This window comes from Euprymna scolopes, chromosome 6, assembly GCF_053919585.1.
Source record: "Euprymna scolopes isolate OS-2025 chromosome 6, ASM5391958v1, whole genome shotgun sequence".
Classification (NCBI taxonomy): Eukaryota; Metazoa; Mollusca; class Cephalopoda; order Sepiida; family Sepiolidae; genus Euprymna; species Euprymna scolopes.
The window spans coordinates 110,978,293-110,994,553 of NC_136487.1; the positions used below are offsets into that span (position 1 = coordinate 110,978,293).

Genomic DNA, 16,261 nt, shown 5'->3' on the forward strand with positions numbered 1-16,261 from the left:
GGATATGTTCACTGAACTTTAGCTAAAAGTATACCATTGCAAGTTAACATATTCTAGATATATCGCAAAGTCAGAGAAAACTCAAAATTGTTGAGATATTCTGAACCTGGCAATCAACTCCATTAAGAGTAGTTGTTCCTCAAGAGGAATCCTCCACTTAATCTATGTATTGTACATTTTTAGATCATGCAAGGTCAATGGATTGAAGATTTTTGAGCAGGGTTCAACACTCGGCAAAGAACTGCGGCTCACCCTTTAGTCTATACGAACTGAGGATGAGCTTGGAAAAGGCACTTCCATCTGCAAGGCCCAATGCAAAGCAGTCTATTAAGGCTTGACTCTGGGGAGTTAGAGGGGGCAGTCTCTCAGCATGTCAATCATTTGCCAAGTCAAGCATCTACAAGCCTCTTCTCCCATGGTCGTTGAATACAGACTGGTTTACAAATAGTCTTTCTATAATTCAAAGTGCAAACAGAAGTGGCTGAAAGATCGCTACGTGGTTTGCAGGCAGAGGAAGTACAGCCAGTCTATTAAAGATGAGAGGAAAGGCATATGGTGCATACCTCCATTCTACCTTTTAAAGAAAGATTTTTTCAAAGCAAAGTCTGGATTGATGTTTCAAACTTTGACTGCGCCTTTGACCAATTTCTCTCAATTTGGAGATCTGATTCAAACCACATACCTAAGATTCAAACTACACCATCCATCCAGCAGAAAGAACCCCAAAACAAAGCATCTGCTGTAGAGACCCGGCCACAATTTGATCAACTTGCTGCAGTTTATTTTTAGTCCTCTGTAATTGTATTAAAAGGTGCAAGTATTTCAGTCACTGCCTCTATATCTAAAACATGACACAAGAGCAGTGATATTATTGGTGAATGTTAAAACTCGGATGCAAAGACAAATAACTGATAATTCTGACATGCAGATTGAAAAGACGGCAGACTCTGGACACTTTCATTCACCTACACCACTGCCATTGGTGATTAATACCAAATAGCGATCCAGTTGTCTCTAAAAAAAAAGAAATGATGTCTGGTCCAAATTGATAACATTATCTGTATCATCAACTATTACTTCTATGATACTATGAATTGGATGTAAATTGTTCTGAATCGATTTCATTTTCACATTTACTACTACAGATTCTCACTCCAAAGCAAAGATTTGAAAAGTCCAGCTGTCTCTTAAGTCCGTTTTTGGCTCTGTATATATTGAAATGGTATCTCTATCACGGAAAACACAACCCTGACTTTCTTTAAAAATCTTTTTGTTAAGAAAGTATGTGAAACCGGATTAAAAAAAAAAGAAAAACAATTTTCTTGGATAAACCACTGTGGATTGCAAATTTATGAACAAATTAAATCACAATTTTTCAAATAAGCAGGAGGAGGGGGTGAATAACCAACCATTAATTACAACTTAGCGGGAGGGAGTAAACTTAAATATGAGACATTTGCAAAATGTCATTTTCTGCCATTTCAGTATATTCAAAGTCCCAAAAAAGAATTTTTAACTCGAACTAAAGTTTAAAAAGGCAAAAAAAGTTAAGTATTTTAGTCCATTTGTGCTGTAAAACCAAAGGAGAATATTAATTTTGCATGCACCCACCGCTGTCGTCTTTAAAAATTATTTTTTATTATTATTATTATTTTTTATTTTTATTTTTTGTCTCCTTCACCTGAATATTTATCCCCCACAAAAAAACTGATATTGTGTCTAATAATTTTGGCCTCGTGGGGAAAGATCCGCAAATAGGCACACTATTTTCACGTTATTGCCCTTTTGATTTGAATTATATATAAAAAAAAAAAAAAATCTTAATGCAATGCTATTTGTATGTTAAGCTTTTTAAAAATGCCCCCAAAATGAAAAACTGGTCGATTAGAAGTATGATGCAGGTTGTACTTCTGAGTTCTGACCGACCCATTTTCCTAGTTGTACTTCTAGTTGACCCATTTTCTTTCTTAAAAAAATAAAATCCTGTAATGTCACTTCAAAGTTACTTATGCGTGACTTAGAGTATTCTACCTCAATTCGTAATCTGTTCTTTGATACGACAGAGGCGCGTGCAAAATTAGTATTCTCCTTTTGTTTATAACACAAATGAACTGAAATACTTAACTTGCCTTTTAAAACTTTAGTTCAAGTTAGAATTACTTTTTAATCGTTCATTAGGAAAATATTAATTTTCTCGCTTGTATAAAATAACTCGTATTTCCCCCATTTATTCAACTTGACTTTTAAAGGGTTTTCCAGCGTTCATTAGCAGCAGCAGCAGCAAGTTTTTTTGTTTTTTTTTACTTGGGCAGACGACGATGACGAAGAAAAAGCCAATGATGGGGTTGGGTTCCTAAGCACTTCCAAGTGACTTTTTTTTTTCTGGTGTGTGCGCACGCGCATTCGTGTTCACGCACTTAGTGTGTCTGTCTGGAAGACGGGGGTTTAAAAGGCATAATAAAATAATAGATAAAGCCCGTCTCGTCTGGGTCTTTCACCCGCCTCCTCTCTTTCTCTCTCATTGACTGACACATACAAGAAGGCCAGCTGATGACGACTATAGCATTATCAGACACTTTTTTAACATTCAAATTTTGAAAGTGGGGGGGGGGGGATAGTCCGCTTGGTTGACATTCTCTTACATGCGTAAAATCGTCATTTTCATTTTTGATTTTGGTTTCGCTTTTTTATGAGAAAATGAATGCTTTTTGGTTGGTCGAGAACACAAATGAACGACAGACCTTAACTTATTTTATTTATTTTAAAGTTGCTTTTTTAAAACTTTAATTCAAGACAGTTACTTCAAGAAAAAGCTTAAAAATTTAAAATGTTGATTAGTTACACGAAACAGACATCAACCATTTGAAATCTATTATTAATAAAATATCTAACTTACTTTCGAAATTCCAAAATGCTTTTGCAGCCTTTAAACTGACAAATAGATATTTAATTATATATTGAATTTAAAAGGCAAAAGATCAGGCATTGTGAGTCTTATGAACTTTGCAGACGCCTCCGTCGTATCAAAGAACCAATTTTTTAATTCTTTGCTGTCCCCTTTCCACAATCCATTTTTTTTTTGTCTTTTCTGTTAGTCAATTTCTACTGATTGTATCTCCTTAAATTTTCTTTTCTTTATTATTATAATTCTAGAAAAATAATAATGCTTTAATTGTTCTCGTTGTACATATCGATTTATTAACATGAAATCAATATCTCTTCTCTCTTGTTTGCGCATATCTCCCTAAACTGCTATTACACCTGCAATTTGTTCCCTACTTTGTCGTCAACGTGATTACTACTACTCCTGCTGCTTCTCTTAGCTGTTTCACGGTCCTTTTTCTGCGACTAATCATTCCAACAACACACTTGTTTACACACTTTAATGTTTGCAAAAAATTCTCTGCAGATTATTTTAAGCTGATTAGAGTGTTATTTGCAATATTTGAATTTTATCAAAAATATATTTGAACTATTTTTTTCCGGTTGTAAATGAAAAAAAAAATTGTATCTTGTAAACTGCTTTTGTGCTTTTCTTTCAGTTTATTATTATTATTATTATTATTATTATTATTATTATTATTATTATTATTATTATTATTATTATTATTCAGTTTCTTTGGGCATATCACATTTGAATCAAATTTATTTCACCTTTTTTAATCTCACGAAATATATAATATAAATATACAGGTCAGATTCTCTTAAATACGTCATCAGATAGTCGTCCCCCCCCCCAAGAAGCTTGTACCCCGCCCTTTGTTTTTTTACATTTTTGAATTTGTCCAATCTATTAAACGATTTGTCCCTCAAAACTTTATTATTACTCTACTGCCTTTTTTTTTTTTTTTTTTTTTTTTTTTTTTTTAATTTAAGATGCCTTTCTTGACCTACGGGTTGGGATAAAAAAAAAAAAAATTATAATGTTTGCAGTATCTGTTCTGTACTCAATGAATGAGAAACCCGTCTAAAAATGTACGAACATAATTTGATTTAGTTAATTTCAATGTTCGTTTATGTTTCCTGTGATCTTGGTTTGTAGAATTAACTAATCTCAATTTTATCGTCGCTATTATTAAAGTTTACTTTTATTTCTTTTTTACTGCTAACAAAAAAATAAAGTTTTTATCAGGAAGGACTGAAAAACACCTCACTTGAAAATTAATTTGATTTTTGTGCCAAAAAATTGAAAACGCATAAAAATTTTATGACTTAGTCGAAATGTAGCAACAATACACCACGCATAGGTGAATAGTGGCGTTGTAGGTATAGAATACTGTCGGATGTCAGTATTTTACTAGTGCCGTAACCGGAGCACCTTATTCACAGTAGCTTTGGCAATGTCTTCTATATATTTGTTCCAATTCAAGTTACATGTGAATGTTAGGCTGAAGAGTTTGAATGATGAACTCTCAACTAAAATGGTAGCTTTGTACATATAGGATACTGTCAGGTGTAAGTATTTTTCTAGTACAGTAGAGGGAATCCACCTACTTTGCCTTAGCAATGTCTTCAATTTATTTGTTCGAATTCATATTACCTGTGAACGTTAAACGAAGAAGTTTGAATTCTGAACTCTCAGAATGTTATTCTCTATGGCAATTGATGACTGTTAAGTCTCTTTGTAATTGTTGAAGGAAATAAGTTTTGTCTTAGTATCATTGTTATCAACTATTTACATCCCTATTCCACTATAGACTGGAGGTAATTTTCTAAGGCTTCAGACATTGTCTTGAATATGTGCACATTCGTTTTTCCCACGTTTGGTATAGTGTGTGCTGTCATCAGCAAATATGCTCATCCCAGACATAATTTCATCAGGGAAAGTGTTTATGAATATCAGGAACAATAAAGATCCAACAGTTGACTCCTGTGGTACACCGTGGCTACCGAGAGCTTCGCATTAATGTCATGTTATTTGGATGCATGGTCATGAAGGACAACTTGTACCTTTTCCTAATAAGGATTTGATTATATTAAGTATCTGTCCAGTAATACCATACAATTTAATTTCCATGAGAATGACATAATTTTCAATATTAATGGTAAAAAAAAAAATAAAGATTTTTTTTAAATTCAGGTTTTTTTGTTTTTTTTAAATTCAGGTTTTTTTTGTTTTGTTTTTTTAATGTGATTGGAGATGTAAGATAATTTTTAAATTAACCTGAAACAACACAAAAGAATGTATTAACACCCTCGGGTATTTTCTGCTCCCTACCTACCCCCTCTAAAAAAAATGTTTGCGCTTGTATGTAAATACCGTGCAAAACTTTGTGGAAAGAAAAATAAAAGAATTTAGATTGGGGGTGGGATCAGTTTCCTATAAGATATTTAACATAAAAAGATTCCTAATCTTCGGATGATTCTGGTGTTTTAGGATAGTTAACTACTTTATTTATATACCGTCTTTTTCATTGGATTTTTACCATATCCTTTTTCTTCCTTTTCCCGTTTCCTGCTCTCTTAATCTCTTTGAATCCCTATAAACTCTCACTAACTGTTTAATGACTTTCTTTTTAATGCATTAACCTGCAAAATTTATAGTATATTTTGCAAACCTCTTTTCTTTGATGAAAAGAATTGCATTTTTCGAAACTCTGCTGAATAAGGTCTTTCTTGTTTATTGCTACTCCTTGTCAGATAATTAAAATTTTGTATACTTTTCTTACAAGTTTTTATGTTTTATTGAAAATTTGAATGAATTTTCAATAAGATTCATTTGTCTCATTGGTAAAACAGCATGATTTGCGACAAGAAAAGATAATAAAAACTAGATAATTTGAAAAGCGAATTTTTTATAAAGTTAAGTTTTTTTTTAAAAAAACGGAACTTAGAAGTAGAATCTAAGTAGGGAATGATGTTTTGTTATTTTTAAATTTATTATAAATTACTAATAAGTAAGCAAAAAATATTATGAAACCTTTTTTATCAACAATTAAAAAATAATCAAATTTGACAATTTGACAAGTCTTCCTGAAAAATAAGTATCAACCTTTTCATTGAAATAGTTAAAAAAAACTATTTCAATGATAATTAATGTTGAATGATGCTAAACTGTTTTTGCTGCCACCAAAATACTTATATTAATAAAACTATTCGGTAAATGGTCCACAAGTAATCTTTTTTACTATAAAAATCTGAAAAAAATCTTTATAATATACGTACTTGTCACTGCATGAAAAGGTCATATTCCAAAAATCACGGAACCTGTCTTTTGCAAATTTTACATGAGGCTAATTTATGTCTGGCAGTGTTCTTAGATATGTTTTGTACATAAATTTATCCGATAAGTATTGAAAATCCAAAAAATCTGATCTTAAAAATAGCTTTTCTTTCTTATAAAAAAAATAATTTTTACAGGGGAATATTTTACGTTACACTGGCAAAGGAGATAATAAAATTTCAACAAATCATTTCTTAAAAAAGCAGATATATTATCATCTGGAGATATAGCTTAGTAGTAGAGCATTCAATTACAGATCGAATGATTCCCTGTTCTCACCATTTTATTTTAATTTTTTCTGATTAATGAGTTCAATTTACGATAAAAGAGAGGTAGCATTTAAATCGCCACAAATCATTTTTTGTTTGCATATTTTAAAACTAAACGTGATTTTTCCAGGGCATTCATCATCATCAAGCCCAAATATCAGCTAACATGATATTGTGTACAAACACAGACGGAATTTGATGAACGACATTATCGTTCTTTTTTTTATTTTTTTGCGAATTAGTTCACCGAGCAAATTATCCCTCGTAATAGATAATGATTGATTCTATAATACATACGCAATCTGCATAAATTAAAATATCATGTTTAAGTGTATTGTCCGATCGGGCAACGCCGGGCTGCCAGCTCGTTATTGCATAAATCTTCCTTAGGATGAAGATAAGTTAACGTTTGTTTATGTTAATGATAGAGCTGTATTTGATAGATTAGTGAGTAAAGTAAATGAGTATGATGGACTTTCGCCTAGACATGCTCAAGAAATATGCAATAAAATATTTGTTGACTATTACTGGAAAAATAGTTGGATCACTCGACTGCTCCAGAAGGTATCTCACTGCTGATGCAATCCTCTATCTGTATAACAGCCAGGTATGCCATAAAATGGAGTACTGTTGCCATGTCTGGGCAGGAGCTGCTCGGTGTTCCGTATCCAGCCTTGATAGTGTTCAAAACTGGCTTTGAAACCTAGTAGGTGATGCTCTTTTCTCTTCCCTGCAACCTCTTTCCCACAGAAGAGATGTTGCAATCCTGTCTCTGCTCTGTTATTTTCATGGCAAGTGCTCAACTGAACTCCAGTTTATGGTTCCCCTTGCCAAACTTTCACAAAAAACACTCGATTAGCTAAAAACCACTATATACGATTTCCTTCACTCTATAACTGTGTCTTAATCTAAATGCAGATTCCATGAACAAAGCTTCTTTCTCAGAACTACCTGCCTGTAAAACACTGTTCTGCTTCCCTGCTTCCCAGTTCAATACAACATGGTAGCCTTCAAATCCAATGTAAACAAGTTCATGTTCAGCCATACTCATAAATAATTAAATTCTACCCAATTTACACCATTAACGATTACTACACTACCACCTACATTCATTGACACTTATCCTCGAGTGGTCTTCGGGTCTTGGTAAGTGGTAACTCCCAAGTAAAAAAGAAAAAAAAAAGGAGACTTTTCAGTTGAAGTTTTCAACCAGAGACATGCCTTCTGGTTTCTAATTTATATTTTTTATATTAAAAAATATAACAAGCAATTTGGGTATTTCTGCCTGGTTACATTTTTATTTTTTGATAGTTTTAAAATTTATTTTTTGAAATGTTCATATTTCATCAAAACGCTCAGTGAAAATAAGTTTGTACTATTCAGTTTTTAACTGATTCATTCATTATTATTATTGAAACGCATTTAAGTAATCTGAATAGATGTCTTTTTTTTTTTTTTTTTTCAATCACATTACAATTGGAAGAATGTAAAGTTCTAGGCAGACGACACCTAAAATATTTTTCTTCAGATAGAAAATTCATATGTAATGGTGAACACATAATTCTTGTCTCCATGGATACTATTTAAGAAAATTGTATCTACGTTAAATTGATTTAATATTTTCCTTGTGAACTGCTTATGATGTCAAAATTAATTCCTTGTAAACCTTCTCATGAAATCAAGAATAATTTTTAATATGGTATAATAGTCTAGATCAGAGGTTATCAACCAAGGGTAAATTTACCTTTATGGGGAATAAAATTATGTAGTTGGGAATAAATAAAGTAGCTGATAATTTAAAAATAATCATTTGTTTTCAGATTATGTCATGCCTAAGAAATTTAATACAAATTAACTTCATAAATTTTCTATTTAGAAAAAGTTTGATTTTCTTTATTTTTGTGATATGAATGTATAATACTATTTTTACACAAAAACAAGTCTTAAACAAGAGAAAGGTTCTTTTTGGCCTTGTTTTTCAGTCACTTTATGATAGCTGTGAATTTTTTGTATGGGAGTAGGGGGTAAATAGAGAAATACATAAGACTGAGGGGTCAATGATGGAGGAAAGGTTGAGAATGGCTGGTCTAGATATTGATCTTTTAATGATCTTCAGTGTGAATTCCTTGACCAGAGTTCATTTCAGTTGTGGAGAATTTGTTATCAATTTAAATTTTTCTTGGAAAAGTTTCAAGAATTTAAAAATGATATATAACTGGAAACTCCTTGGTTAAATATGTGGAACTCTCAAATATTGTTAAAAAAAAAAAAAAAATATTACAAAATGTAATTATTTCAATGTAGATTATATTTGAAAATTTAAAACCAAATATTAACCAAAATTTATCAAAAATATCGGAGATGAATCCCGAATCTATTTAGTCAAAACGATTATTTAAATGGTTTATTGAATTTAATATTTGTTTTTCCAAAGAAAATGTCATAGTATATTTAATTTGCAGTCCAGAAATTCACATTCAGCGGAATAGAAGGAATAATTATATACAATATGTTCTCATTTTATATTTTTATACACAATATGTTCTTATTTTATATTTTATCATCTTGATTTTTTTCGAAAATATTATATGCATGCTTGATTATGAAAACTCATAATCATGGAGCTTAAATAGAATCAATTAATTTAGACTTTGATTTTATTGGTATATGAACGTTGCTGGAATTTTAATATATTAAAATTTTGGTTAAATTTTTTAATTTTTTTTTTACTAGGGGTAGGCTATAGAAACAAAATTTTTTAAATAAATGCCAAAAGTGGCTTATTACCTTCATTTATATGTAAATAGATGGGAACAAGTAATTTTGTTCAAAACGGGTCAAAATTGGAGGGTCGCTGGCCCCAAACGTGATTTGACCACGTCAACGCGTGAAAATGGCCCAAATTTCGCCCCGAACACACTTAATCACTTATTGAAATCCACAGGGTGCATATTTTGACTATAAATACATTTGTATCATTAAATCTAACATTCCCATTGGCTATCTCACAAGTATAGGGCTTTTTAGGGTATCTCAGAGTCCAAAATGGGTCAAAATTACCCCAAAATTAGCCCAAAATGGTCGGAAATCACGGATTTTCCAAAATGCACCTCCCAAGCCACACAGGGTGCAATTTTTGACCATAAATGGCTCTATATCATTAAATCTAACATTCTCACTGGCTATCCCAGCTATATAGGGCTTTTCAAGGTATCTTAAGGGTCCAAAATGGGTCAAATTTACCCAAAAATTAGCCAAAAATGAACAAAAATCACGGATAATCCCCAAAATGCAGGTATTATATCTCATCGGGCTCCTATAAACACTCCTGTATGGCTTTTTACAGTTGGAAACTGAAATAACCACCCTGTTATCTCATCCATTTGTATTTAGGGTATTTAGAGATCTTTGGGGGATGTAAAAAGGGTCAAAACAATCCAAAAATGACAAAATTACGCTTTACGGTACATAACATATGAATCATTAGTTCATTCATCAATGATACTTTTTAGAAACATTGTAACTTTACTACATCAACTTCTCAGAAAGTAATTAATTGTAAATTGAACATTGAATGTCAATAAAATGCTGTCCCAGAAGAGTCTGAATTCATATTGTTCTCATAGTTACCCCAAAATTGATGAAAATGGCCCCTGATTCGCTATTTCTCGATTTGTAACCAATATATTGAATAACTTGATAAAAGGTATGAGTAATTAGCAAAGGAATTATTTTGTTATTTCAAGACACAGCTTCACTTCACATTACTTTAAAATCATTCAACAGTAAAATATCAATATAATGCATTAAATGTTGGCTGCAGAACAGGAATTTGCTAGAGCTATTTTGATTGACTCCTGGAAATTCCGTGCACCAGTTCGCAGATTGTAAGTGACATGTGTTTGGGTGTCGATCTCGGTACATGGGACAGTGCTACGGATTGTACCCGATCTGTTTAATGAGTAGTTCAAATTGTTTGAGGCATCATGCTCTGGCAATTGGTCACTTATATCCTCCACTTCAAATTGATCATCGTCCAAATCCAAACGATTGTGCAGTTCTTGCTCTGCCAGAAACCGTTCATGCTCCATATCGACGTGGAAAGTGTCAATGAGCCATTTGCGAGAGAGAGACTTTGTATCGACAAAGAATCTTCGTTCATGTACATCAAATTCATCAGGATTCACATCTTTTGAAAGTATATTGAGAAGGACATGGTGCTCTCGTTTCCATTTAATCATATTCACACGTCTGGAACCCTTTGCTTTTTAGACATCTTTGTCGTAAATTTTTAGCGATCGATCAAGTATATGTTTTATCCCAGGTATTGTAACATAACGAACATCACTTCCAAAGGCTTTCTGCCACAATTGTAGTAATCACAAGGAGAACTGGTGAATATGATTTTTCTGTGTCGTGGTACCATATTTGGCAGCATGATGTTGCACAGCTTGAACACATTCAGCCTCAGTTGAAAGAGAATCAAGCAGAAGATAAGTCCAATCGTCGTAATTATAATCTTCGTCAATCTGCCCTGCTATACCAGCCATGTTCATTGCATTTTACTAACTGAAAAAGAAAGCAAAGTTCAATCAAATTCACAATTAATGCAATGCAATGTTATCGTGTCTATTTAAACATGCCATTCTATTGTTACAGAAAGAAAACATTTCCTTATTTGGTAATTTTCCATCTATAACTAAAATTAAGCCCCTTTTTGACAACCTATGTTGATTCTTAGGGACTTTTTGACTCTTTGGCTAAATCGGCCATATTTAGCCCCTTTTAAAGGTCCTTATACCCCTCATTAACAGTGCAAAAGTTAGGAGAGTGCCTGCTTCAAGCAAACAGTTTCTGCCATGTAGAGGTGTCTTTGGGCCCATGGGAGGTGAATTTTGGAAAATCCGTGATTTCCGACTATTTTTGGCTAATTTTGGGGTAATTTTGACCCATTTTGGACTCTGAGATACCCTAAAAAACCCTCTACTTGTGGGATAGCCAATGGGAATGTTAGATTTAATGATACAAATGCATTTATAGTAAAAAAATGCACCCTGTGGCTTTCAATAAGTGATTAAGTGTGTTCGGGGCGAAATTTGGGCAATTTTCACGCGTTGACGCGGTCAAATCACGTTTGGGGCCAGCGACCCTCCAATTTTGACCCGTTTTGAACAAAATCACTTGTTCCCATCTATTTACATATAAATGAAGGTAATAAGCCACTTTTGGCATTTATTTGAAAAATTTTGTTTCTATAGCCTACCCCTATTTTTACATAAGCAGTAATATGTTGCTACACAGTCATGAGCATGTTTTGGTCAGCTAGTTACCACTATCTAGAGATAGAGCTTATACAAAAGCAAAGATTGCAATGAAAATATTAGGTCTTCTTCGTCATATCAGGAACTTCCATCAAATGTTGTGAAAAATATGGTTTGGTTGTATGTAAATAATACCCAATAGAGGTGTGGATTTGGATCTGTGTTGAGATATAACAATGAAGGGGGAAGGATGGGAGGGTTAAAGATTGAGATAGATAATTAGAAGTGTGTGTGGTGGCCCACCCTAAATCTTAAACATACTAGTGTGTATAGGTTCAATCAGCAGGGGAATGTGAATTTTAACATATCTATGCTAAAAGGGGTCTCAGATTTAACCAGAGTTATTTAGTTATAAAAATCGTTTTAATTTGACCAGAATTTTTATACTTGGTTAGAAAGTGTATAACTTACTTGCCCTCTTGAATTATCTACTCTAATGATAAATGTGATAATCATAAATATAGAAGGTTATGGGGATAAACAGGTTAGTGACTGCTATATGGATGATAATTGATAATAAGTTTTAATAATTATTATATTGATTAATAATGGTAATAATAGCGGGAAGAAAGTGTTTAAAGTAAAAGTAAAAATTAAAATGCAAAGAATAATGGGTTTTCAAAAAATAGATGTGAACGTCAAAAAGATATAAAATAAGTCAAGATAATTGATCTGAAGGTATTCACGTATATATATATATATATATATATATATATATATTACATGCACATGTTTTTTATTAATTTGAAGTAGATTCAAATAAAAAAATCTTTCAGAGTTAGTCTTTAAGTTTGGTGCATATTCTTCACTTTTTAAATTTATGTGGTTGTGAGAGGTTGAGACTAGTCAGTTTAGAGTTGGCGATTTAGAAGTTATGGTTAAAAGTGCTTTAATATAGTATAGAAAACTATTGATTTCAATTAGAACAAAAAGTTTAAGTTTAGGCTGATTATTAATTCCATTCTATTTGTTTGGGTTAAGTTGTATTAAAATAGTGACAGCATTTCTATAGTATAAGAGTTGAGGCATGAACAACACCACATACAGATAATCTTAATTTTGTTGAATATAAAGAGTAAACATTAAAAAAAGTTTGAGGGTGACTTAATATGGGATATAACATAGATGTATATGCCAAGTGCCAAAATTACAGTGGTTGAATTGAGGGAAATAGATAAATATTTGGAGTATGTAGAGAAATTGCTTGAAAGTAATGAGTATAATCATATGGGATGATTTTCCGGAACGGTTCTAACAAAGATGGTGTAGTAATGAAATCAGCCAATATTAAATTTTGTGGAGATTTAAGTGAAAAGATGCATTTCTGTGGGATCTTGGTATATGTAGTTTTAGAGGCGTGGTTGATAGGGACTTAAAGGGGAGGAGTATGTAAGTGATTAAGGTGTGATTTGTAATGCTCATAAATTTATTGATGTTTATTATTTAGGAGTTTATCCTTATCTTTAAATTTAGTGATAAAGAGTTTTTCATTTCAGCAATGGAAACAAGGGGAGTTAAATGATTGACAAGGTGTTTTGGGGTTTTTCCCCCCAGGATTTCCCAGTTAACAATTGGTGTTAAGTTTTTTTTCTTGTTAGTTCACTGTGATATGCAGCCAATAATATTTTATTACTATTCTTTGGATTCATGAAGGAACTTTTATGACCAGTGTACCTTTGCTTGAAAGTGTTGCTAGTTTGACCTAGGTAGAATCTGTTAGTGGCAGTGTCCTCTTTTGCTCTAATGTTGCTAGACAGTTCTGTTTGAGGGGATAATTAGATTTATCTGTATAACTGCAAGTTTTCATTTTTTTTTATACTCTGGTTGCATTCTGTTTTATCATATGAACTTTTATGTTTTTTTTTTTATTATTATTCTTTCCAAATTATTGCTGCTACTGTAGCTTAATTCAATAGTATTTTTATTAAATATTTTGTGGAAGATATTGTTTGGGGGAGTAGCTTAATAAGATTTAAGAATTTTTTTCTTAGGTTGGTTTTTAGCACTTTGATTAAAGGAAGGGGTAAACCAAATGATTTTCCTTTTTTTATAGATGTGGGCGTTTTCTTTGCAGGCTCTATATACTTTAATTTAGTTTTTTTTTTTATATATATATATATCCATTGTTTACAAGGATCTTATTGTAAAAATTTTTATGTTTGTGGAATATTTCCTTGGATGAGGAGTTAAAACGAATTCTTCTGCTAATGGATCTGGGGATATGTTTAATGGTAGTTTTAGGATGGTTTGAGAGAGGGTTGGACATATATAGGGTTACTGTTTATTTATTTATTTATTTTAGAGAGTTCATAATTTCCCTTGTTTAGGTTTAGTGTAGCATCTAGGAAGTGAACTATTTTTTTATGTTCGTGGTAATTTCAACCTGTTTTGTTTTGGGTAATTTGTAAAAAAAAAAAATAAATAAATAAATAAAAGATTTTTCACCTTTTTATTTCATTTCTTGTCTGAATACGACTTTACAGTATTAATGACCTAATCATAGCGGCATTGTTTTATAATACACATAGGTACGAAAAGGCGATAAAAAAAAAATATAACAAATAAATGTTATCAACGGCAAAGTAAGTTACTCTTCTACTTTGTTGAATAAGCTTTTAGTGTTTTCTTTACATTAAAACGCTTATTTGATCCGAAAAAAATAAAGTGTTGAGTGTTAGGTAACATTAACAACAAGGAAATATGATCGCGATTTGACACAAATCTTTGAAATTTTGATTATGACTTATAGGGGCTGCCAAACGATTGTGAAGATTGGACCGCATGTTTCCGTGGCGTCAGATTTGTGTTAACTATACGAACTATGGAAAAACAGAAGCGACTTAATGATTTTTTTTTAAACCTTTGTTTATCTTCTTCAAACTGCAATTAATAATTAATCTTTGTTATAATTTTGTTAGGTTTTAAGATTTACAGTTTAATGATTAATAATATTATAAACATTTGAATATTAAATATGAAATACGGTTTTACTGAATGTTCATTTGGTTACCTACGGGGTTCCATATTTTGTTCAATAAAAAGAGACCAACAAAATATGGGGGAAGGCCTACAAAATGCTTAATATTTGTGCAATAATATTTTCAAATTGGTTTTAATCTGGCGATAAAATAGCTGACAAGAGTCATGTTTATATTAAAACTTAATATTTAAAAAAAATTTAAACACAATTAATTAAAAATTTATGTTGTAACGGAACATTTTGAAATAATGGAATTTTAATCGTTTTAATCTTTTAAAAATTAATTAATGTTTACGAAGTTTCTTTTTCTTGGCAATTCAACTGATTATAATATATTAATTCGAAAAAACACTATTTAAAAGAAAACATCAATTTTTTAATTGCAACTTCAAGGTAAATTTTTGTTCAATATTTGTATTTAAATTTTTAACGAATAAATATTTTTTACTTATTTGAACTCTTATGTTTCATAAAAAATAGAAATTTCGATAAATTTAAATATATTTTGTTCGAATTTCGAAAAAAATGAATATGGGGGGGGGGGAGCACGCAATAAAAAAAATATTTCCCCTCGTATAGTTTATGAAAACTGTATTTTATATGTAATTTCATTCTAAAATGAATAAGCATCGAAAATTTCACGAAGATCTGACTATTAGTTGATTTTTGCTAGATTTATTAAATACGGGTATGTTTTCACGTTCGGAATGTCTACTACATGGGAACTTGATTTTAAAGCGCCAATTATGTAAACACGATTTTCGTCTCGCAATTTCATTATTTTCGTTCTATGAAAAAAATTTTTTTAATTATTATTGGTTTATTTTGCCCTTCTTTTAAATGGTACAAAAGTTATACTGATAATATTAATCTATAATAAAGTTACATCGTTTTACATATAGGATGGGGTAATTCTGTGGTGACTTTTGGCAATTCCTAACGACTTAAAGTAGAAAAAATAATACAAAATACTGTTAGAACCCCACTCAATAAATGGCACGGTAACATTTATTGGATGGGTTTCTACCAGTATTAGGTTTTGTTTTAAGTCATTATCGAGACTTCAAATATTTAGGTGTCAACTCACAGCCATTTTTCTTTTTCTCGCGTAACACTAGATACTTTTCGAACCGAATAAACGTTTTAAAGTGAGTAAAAACACTAAAAACTTTTTTCCAGATAGGTAACAGTAACTTATCTTGCCATTGATAACATTTATTTGTTATATTGTTTTTGACAACTTTTTCGTACCAAGCAACTATTTATTATATGACGCCAAGATATTTTTTCATGTTTATTTATATTTTTTTTCTTTTGTACACTTTAGTGACTTTTAAATTCCGAGACACACAACAATCCAGTGATGAAGCTGATGTCTAAGTAAGTTTCTCGTTTGTTTTTGGTCTTCTCTTCTTATTCTTACTAAAAAAAAAAGAAAAGAACAGGAATAAATGCCTAGTAGTGGTTG

General features: G+C 31.4%; 1 protein-coding gene across 1 annotated transcript in view; it reads left to right on the forward strand.

The window, feature by feature from the left end:
* The window catches only part of LOC145277868 (uncharacterized), a 198,825-nt gene that overhangs the window by 54,688 nt on the left and 127,876 nt on the right, over positions 1–16,261 (forward strand). The window contains exon 2 of the mRNA XM_080129825.1: positions 16,121–16,173. The gene's annotated coding sequence lies outside the window, so the exon portion shown is untranslated. The remainder of the gene's footprint in view (positions 1–16,120; positions 16,174–16,261) is intronic.